At 44.7% G+C, this 8,377-nt stretch overlaps 1 long non-coding RNA gene across 1 annotated transcript; it reads left to right on the forward strand.

Annotated features, from left to right (window-relative positions):
• The first annotated feature begins 203 nt into the window (after window positions 1-203).
• Window positions 204-3,149, forward strand: LOC123137172 (uncharacterized). The gene is made up of 2 exons (XR_006467832.1): window positions 204-2,651; window positions 2,793-3,149. It is a non-coding gene; the product is annotated as an uncharacterized lncRNA (long non-coding RNA).
• The last annotated feature ends 5,228 nt before the right edge of the window (window positions 3,150-8,377 follow it).

Genomic DNA, 8,377 nt, shown 5'->3' on the forward strand with positions numbered 1-8,377 from the left:
GGCTATACACACAATTATACACTATACCTTTTTGGGCGGTGTACACTGCAATAATGATATTTTTTGAGTAAATAATCATAAAAACTTAATAGTTGGATATTTTTTCTACGGTTTCTATATCTTTCTGCTGGAAACTGAGTTGGGCTTTAGCCCAACACAAAGCCCAAACACTAGCGTTGTCGCGCAGATGCGCCTGTCACGCACACGTCAGTCTCTCCAGAAGTTCCGATCCCCTTTCTCCTCCACTTCTCTCCTTGTCACTCCGAAATTGTTGTCTACCGATGAACTCCATTACTGCCGCTAGTAATCGGCGTTGCCGATCTCACTCCCAAGCCCCCCTCGATTTCCTCTGTTGGTCTCATGCCGCCACCTTGCTTATCTTCCCTGCACGCACTCCCCGCAGTTCAGGTCGTTGGTGCGGCCAAGGGTCTGGTCTAGGTACTGCACGCCTCCTCGATCCTCCAGGCCCGTCAATAGTGAGGAGGCATAGCAGGGCTTGAGGAGCAGTTGCGTGAGGGAGTAGTTGATCAGTTGAGCTAGTCGAACTCGATGGTGGCATTGCCGTCAGCGTGGATCGTCTCCCCTACGGTGGGACGGAGGTAAGCGAGTGAAGCAGCATGGAGTTTGAGGTGCCCCCGTGCGTGATGTTGGAGCTCCAGCGTGCAAGGCACTTTTCAGCCTATGATGAATGCAGGTTTGTATCCACACCGGCTGGTTGCAAGGCCGCTAAGGATGCGGATAAGCCAATACAGTATAGTTCAAAGTACAAAGCAAATTAAGAACAGATTTTAGGTAATGTAGTCAGCATGGCCTAACAGGCAGAGTTTTAGGCAGATTTGGGTTTGTGCCTATTAGTGCTTGGAATTGCCGAGGACGGACCATGAAGCGGTACCAGCTCCTCTCCTTTAGTTTAATTTTGCGATGCAGACCATACAGTTAGGTGTCCTGCCTGAGGACATTGGTTATGCATAGATTATTCCGTATGTTTGCTGCTGTCAATGATTATTGCTTTTTTTTGACAAAAATCACCTCTTTATTCACTCACTATCAATGATTATTGGTGATGATAACTTGTTAGTCAAAATTCTGAATTTATTGAGGCCCCATCCACTTTTTCCCGCCATGCGACCAGTATCGGCAATGTTAGGCTCTGTACCCTACATACTATATAGATGATTTATGAATTCATGCATATATTTGCAACTGGCTATTGTTTTAATATTTCTCAAAGATTAATTAAATTTAAATAACTTGCGTTCTTGTATAAAGTATAATGATGAGTGGACGTTGTCACTATAGGCTCGCATTATATAATAAGTGTTTTCATTAAATGTTCATGCATTTTTTCCAATGTTTCTCTAGAATAGTAGACTATATCCTTCCTGTCATACAGTGTGTAATATTCATGTTAGCATAGATAAGTCAATTTATTAAATTGAAGAGATTTTGCAGGAAACTAATTATCCGTGTACTTGTGCTTACGTAAAAGGCTGGCAACATCATACGAAAAGTGTGTATTTTAGTTCATTACTTGGAAAATTTATTTGTAGATTATGTACTTGACCACATCATTGTCATCGCTATCTTCATCATTTGATTATCCGCGGTCCATCTCTTTTTGTGACTCTTGAGAATGTTACGTATAGATGTCCATGTTTATATCGATCCAACCGATCTTCCTTCCTTCCTTTTTAATATGATATTTTGCATGTAGTTTTTCGACCTCTTCTATTGTCTTTCCATAGCTATTTCATAAGTTAAGTGAGTGGTTCTCTCAGTTGGTAGCACAGTCTGAAATAGTCATGCTTCTAGCTATACCTGCCAATCTTCATACGAGAAAATTGCACCACGTCGTTGCACTTACCGGTTGGCTCTATGAAGTTCAAAATTTTCATGTCAGTACATTCATGTTCAAGCTTCTTAGTTCTGGATCATTTAAATATCAATATTGGTTGTTCTTGTTCATACTAAAATTCATCCCTATACTTTTTCGGATGGATGGGGTACAACTTACATATCTGGTGATATTTTTCTCTGTCCTCAATTTTGATTCTGTGCACCCTTTGTTACTTGTATACCCATTTGAGCGACAAGCTTTTTGGAATGGAAGGAGTACAACTTACATATCTGGTGATTTTTTTTCTCTGTCCTCAATTTTGAAGTTGTGCACCCGTTGTTACTTATAGTCCTTGGTTGCCATCCCTCTATTGTACTCAATGCATTTGTGAACATAGGCAACATGTTATTTGAGGCCTTGACAATAGAAATATAAATATATATTAGTTAGTAAGTGTAACTGGAAAAAATATGTATAGTTAGTTTTTTGTTCCAATCAAAACCTGAACACAAAAGTATTAACTTGAGGGAAATGTAGGTATGGAAAGGGAGCGGTTCTGGTCATGTTAATTAATCTAGGATGTACATATTAAAGTTCTTCTATTTTAGAAAAAATCATCGATCAAGCATAGTTGATCCATTGCTTATAATGGTTAATGTTTAGTTCATTTATCTAACAATAATAAATCATGCAAATTAATTGCTTTTGTGCATAAGATGGTAATGCCTACTGTAGGTGGAGCGGTCGCTGGAAGGGGCCAATTGCACAATCTTAGAGATCCAACGGAGACTGAGAGCAAACTTTGAACACAAAAGTAGGGCAAGGAATCAGTTCTGGTCAAGTTAATGAATCTAAATCTATAGATTTTGTTTTACTATTTTAGCATAATCTAACAATCAAGTATCATTGATCTACCACGCAGTGACCATAATGTAAAATAATCAATATTGTGCAGAAGATACCTGCTGGAGTCGTTGCTGTCGTTGGGTGGAGTCAATTGGACAATTGAGGATATCCAACAGAGATTTGGCGACATCCAAGGGGCGCCCATATGAAGGTGAACATGAAGTGAAACTTGGAAGCGCTTGCAAGTCTGACGGAATTGGAAATTCAGATTGGTTTCAGGTGTGCGTGATGGAATTATGTTCTAAAAATTGTGTTACATTACATGTGTGCGCCCATCCAGTCTCTGATCTAGCTTGTTGTTTGTATGTGTGTATTCGTATTCTAGAAAAAAAAAACTAATCAGCAAGAAACTTGCCATCGGGCATGTGCTAACAAAAGGAAAAATTGAATAGGTTAGCTTGATCAATCCGGCGTCCACAACTTGGTGATTGCTTTCCGGCCAGATGCGCTGGATTGCTATGGCTGGATGCTAATAATAATATATGTGTGTTAGTTACTATACTGTATTACTGTACAAAGTAATCAAGCAATCAACCTCTTGTACTCCCTCCGGTCCTTTTTACTCTGCACATTGGTTTTGCCGAAAGTCAAACTTTACTAAGTTTGACCAAATTTATATTAAAAATTATCCGTGTGTCCGATCAGCTTCGTAGAGTTTGAGCTAGCCTGCATGGATCTCCGCTCCTTGGGAACGCACGGGAGAGGACGACTTTTTTTCTTTTCTTATGAACGCATGGGAGAGAGGACGGGTGGGTTTTTCTAGGGTATAAAGGGGTAGTCTCTTCGGTGGCATTGGTGGGTAATTTTTTGTGAAATTATCATGATCTAATGGATGTCATTAATTTTGTACTAAAATTAACGGTTAGATGTTTCTAATTTTTGTGGGATTTTCTAGTTTAATTATTTTTTCGGTTATCCCGTCAAACACTTTTAATATATAATAGATGTGGTTGTCTCTAATGCATAACCCCAAAACAATAGTGGTAAATTGGTAAGAGATATCATAGATTGCACCATATCTAATAAAGTATGGTTACAACGTTCGGACACACCATTATGCTGTGGTGTTCCAGGTGGTGTGAGTTGTGAAACAATTCCACATTGTTTTAAATGAAGGTCAAACTCGTAACTCAAATATTCGCCTCCGCGATCAGATTGTAGAAACTTTATTTTCTTATTATGATGATTCTCCACTTCACTCTGAAATTCTTTGAACTTTTCAAATGTCTCAGACTTGTGTTTCATCAAGTGGGTATACCCATATCTATTCAAACCATCTGTGAAGGTCAGAAAATAACGATAATCACTGCATGCTTCAACACTCGTTGGACCGCATACATCGGTATGTATTATTTCCAATAAGCCATTAGCTCGCTCCATTGTTCCGGAGAACGGAGTTCTAGTCATCTTGCCCATGAGGCATGGTTCGCAAGTATCAAAAGATTCATAATCAAGTGATTCAAAAAGTCCATCGGCATGGAGTTTCTTCATGCGCTTTACACCAATATGACCTAAACGGTAGTGCCACAAGTATGTTGCACTATTGTCGGTGTCAAAACCGGTGGATCTCGGGTATGGGGTCCCAAACTGTGCGTCTAAGGCTAATGGTAACAGGAGGCGGGGGACACAATGTTTACCCAGGTTCGGGCCCTCTCGATGGAGGTTATACCCTACTTCCTTGTTGATTGATCTTGATGATATGAGTATTACAAGAGTTGATCTACCATGAGATCGTAGAGGCTAAACCCTAAAAGCTAGCCTATGATTATGATTGTTGTTGTCCTAAGGACTAAAACCTCTAGTTTATATAGACACGTGAGGGGGCTAGGGTTACACAGAGTCGGTTACAGAGAAGGAGATCTACATATCTGAATTGCCAAGCTTTTCTTCCACGCAAAGGAGAGTCCCACCAGGACACGGGACGAAGTCTTCAATCTTGTATCTTCATAGTCCAACAGTCCGGCCAAAGTATATAGTCCGGCTATCCGAGGACCCCCTAATCCAGGACTCCCTCAGTAGCCCCTGAACCAGGCTTCAATGACGACGAGTCCGGCACGTAGATTGTCTTCCGCATTGCAAGGCGGGTTCGTTATCTGAATACTCCATAGAAGATTTTGAACACAAGGATCATGTCCGGCTCTGCAAAAATAATTTCCACATACCACCATAGAGAGCACAATATTCCACAAATCTAATCTGCTGACAACTTTTCACAGCGTGACATCACACCACGGCCCGGTCATTACGAACCGTTTTCCCCAGCCTGCCACTGCACGTGTTGCGAGGCGGTTTTATTGGCACATCTTGTCGAAGTAGAGATCGTGTTTCACTTATTATGGGATTCTCATCAATATGGGTGTGGGTAACCCAACCGTGCTTGTTAGTATGACTCCTCGATTTTAGGCAAGTTCCAAACGGCCACGTGGAGGACGCTTGATATTCACCCTCTTTATAAAGGGGCCAAGGCCTCTCTTTTTCTTCCACGCTCGATTCTTCCCTTCCCTCACCTCGAGTTCCAACACCCAAGGCTCAGGCTAAGCGCTTCGGACCTTCAACCATGTCCGGATCCAACCTTCAAGGCCGGTGGATGGCCTCCTCTATCACAGAGGAGGACATCAAGAAGCTTAGGGAGGCCAGGTATCTCACCGCCGAAATCCCGCACAGGCTGCCTGCTCAAGGGCAGGTCATCCCCACTCCCGAACCCAAAGAGAGTGTCGTATTTGTTTCCCACTTCCTTCGAGGGCAAGGTTTTAGTCTTGATCCCTTTGTTAGAGGGCTCATGTTCTATTATGGGCTAGATTGCCATGATCTAGCTCCGGATTCCATCCTTCACATCTCGTTGTTTATCGTCGTGTGTGAGGCCTTCCTCCGCATCACCCCACACTTCGGCTTATTGATCAAGACCTTAAATGTGAAGCCGAGGATGATCGATGGGCGACAAGCAGAGTGCGGAGGCGCTATAATAAGCAAAGGCACCGACGCCCTATGGCCAAAGGGTTCCTTCCCGGAGGTGTCCGACTTATGGCAACGTGACTGGTTTTACATCACAGCTCCCCAAGGTACAAAGCGGGCGGCCGCCCCCGCCTTTCGTTTGGGCCCTCCGCCCTAACTGGTGTCATGGGTCAACAAGGGGCTGGACTGGGGCCAGTTAATGACGTGCTGACATTGCAAAGCCGCATCCGAGATCTCCTCAAGAGGGATGTCAGTCTTGTCAAGGTAATGCAAGTAATGCTAGTTCATCGGGTCCTGCCATGCCAACATCGATCTCTCCATATGTGGGAATTCAACACGGAAGGACCGCGAACTATTCAACAGTTCTTCGGCATGACGCTCGAAGAGATGTATGGATTGTTCTTCGGATCACGAATAAAGTGTCCGGACACCACCGAGGATGCGGGTCTCAACTGAAACCGTCCAGCTACCCAAGTAAGTAATTCCATGACCTAACATGTTGTCTTTTTATTTGTCACGACATCATTCTAAAAAATTGCTCTCGACCAGGACTGGATAAGAAAGGTGGAGAGGGTCAGGTGTTCGGCCCCCCTTCCCGAAGGCTCACTGGATCCTGTACTAACCAGGATGCTTGAGCACGCACCTTATCAAGTGCCATCAGGAGAAGATGAAGGGAGGAATAAAGAAGCCGAAAGCGAGCTTCACACATTACACATCCAATCCAGGGGAATTAGTGTCTCCGCGAAGGAGGATAATCGGGGAGGTGAATCTAGAATCCCCTCTCCCCAAGGGAAGAAAAGGGCCGCCTTTGAAGACATGGAAACGGAGGTTCCCAAACGAGGGAAGAAACCTTCGCCAGGGGGCCCTGCCCCAGAGGGCGTCCTTACCGCACATTGCCCGCAAGGGGGCCAGCCCTCAACCGAGATGTAAGTTAACAAAAGTACTTTGGTAAATATATCCTGCTTTATCTCTGAGAACAATAACCGAGACATATATCTTGCAGTCCGGCTCGTAGCCCTTCTCGACAGAGTTCGTCTTCGAGGGATTTTCTTCCTGAGATGATGGAGAGTGAAACACCTCCTCCTGCCTCCCCGCCTCATGCGGCGGACGACCCTGAGGTGTCGTCACGGAGGATTTCTCCTGATACACCAAGGCTAGAAGGTAACTCTTCGGCCGCCCGAAGTCCGGAGTATTCGGCTCCTAAGGAGAGCAACAGAAAGAGTCCGGGACTGTCCGGTGCACAACCGGACACACTGACGGATCTTCTGGAGCAAGCGGCTATCTCAGAGGCACATCATACCTTAATGGGTACGGTGGTTGAGAGGATTTCATCCGCCAAAAGCGGGTTGAATGAAGCTTTTACGAGCCTGCTAAGAGGCTTTGAGGTACGCAAAGTAATATATATATATATATATATATTTTTTTTGACAGAACTGCACACGCTAGGTGTGCTGTATATAGATAGTAGCCCCTGAGACTCTGGTTGCCGTCCGGAGGCGGCAAACAGAGGATAATAGTCCTAGGTAATTATCGCACTATTTTCATGTGCAGGCGGCTGAGGGTCCGGCGGCTGGCCGGACTACTGATTTTGCTGAACTGAGGCGTCAGCTTGACGTGGCGGATGCCGACATTGCTCTTGTGAACAATTGGCTTGACGAGGCACAGGGTATGTATTTTTGGGTGGTCAGCAAATATTAAGAGGAGCATGATGCTAGTATCTTTAATATGCTATGACTGCAGATGGAGCTGCCACGGTGGAGACCCTTCGGGCGGAACTTTCCCGAGCCAAGAAACAAGCCAGGAGAAGCAAACAGGCTGCCGAAGAGTCAGAGCAAAGATAAAATAGCCAAGATGGCTGTTGAGCTGAAAGATGCCGCTGGCCGATATGAGATCCTCGAAAAGGAAAGCCAAGCGAAAGCGGCTAACCTGAAGAAGGCCTTGGAAGCAGCCAAGGAAACTCACTCTGAAATCAGAATGACAAGGGAGGAGCTTCGTTAAGCCGGAGATATCATGGCTGGGAGGCCCTTTTTGTTGTGGACGAAGTTCAGAGATCTGAAGTATGCCCCTCTGGATCAATTATGGAGTGCTGCAGACGCGTACTTGGACTTGGCAAAGAGTTCTGCTGATGCGACTGAGTTTTTCAAAGATCAGAAAGATCATGAGGTGGAAAGGTTGTTCTGGTCGCAGCTCAGTGCTCCAACGCGTCCGCTGCTGTTGAATGAACAAATGGCTGAGTGGGCCAAGCTCCATAGGTTGTCCGGGCTTGCCATGAGGTCTGTCGTGGATCATCTTTGGCCAAAGGGACCAAGGCCGGATAGTTATTTTGGTTTAGTGCAATGATTCCTTGGTGTTGTGCTGCACATCGACGCTGTAAAGAGGTCGACGTGCATAGAGGGTGCGCGGATGGCTCTTGCCCGTGTTAAGACATATTGGGCAGGGATGGAGGCCACCGCTATTCCAACTCGGGGTCCAGCCGGAGGCCAAGGATCGCCCGAGCACTATTTTGAAGAAGTCCTAGAAGGCGCCCGTTTAATAGAGGCTCAGTGCTCGAAGAGTACCATGTTCGAGTGACATGTATCTTGATTGTAAAAACAATGCTATTTTGATTATAAAGGCTATGTTTATACTTTTGCCCGAAAGTATTATAGTGCCTCCTGTGCGGCCGTTTATGTATGTATGTAT

This window comes from Triticum aestivum, chromosome 6B, assembly GCF_018294505.1.
Source record: "Triticum aestivum cultivar Chinese Spring chromosome 6B, IWGSC CS RefSeq v2.1, whole genome shotgun sequence".
Lineage (NCBI taxonomy): Eukaryota > Viridiplantae > Streptophyta > Magnoliopsida > Poales > Poaceae > Triticum > Triticum aestivum.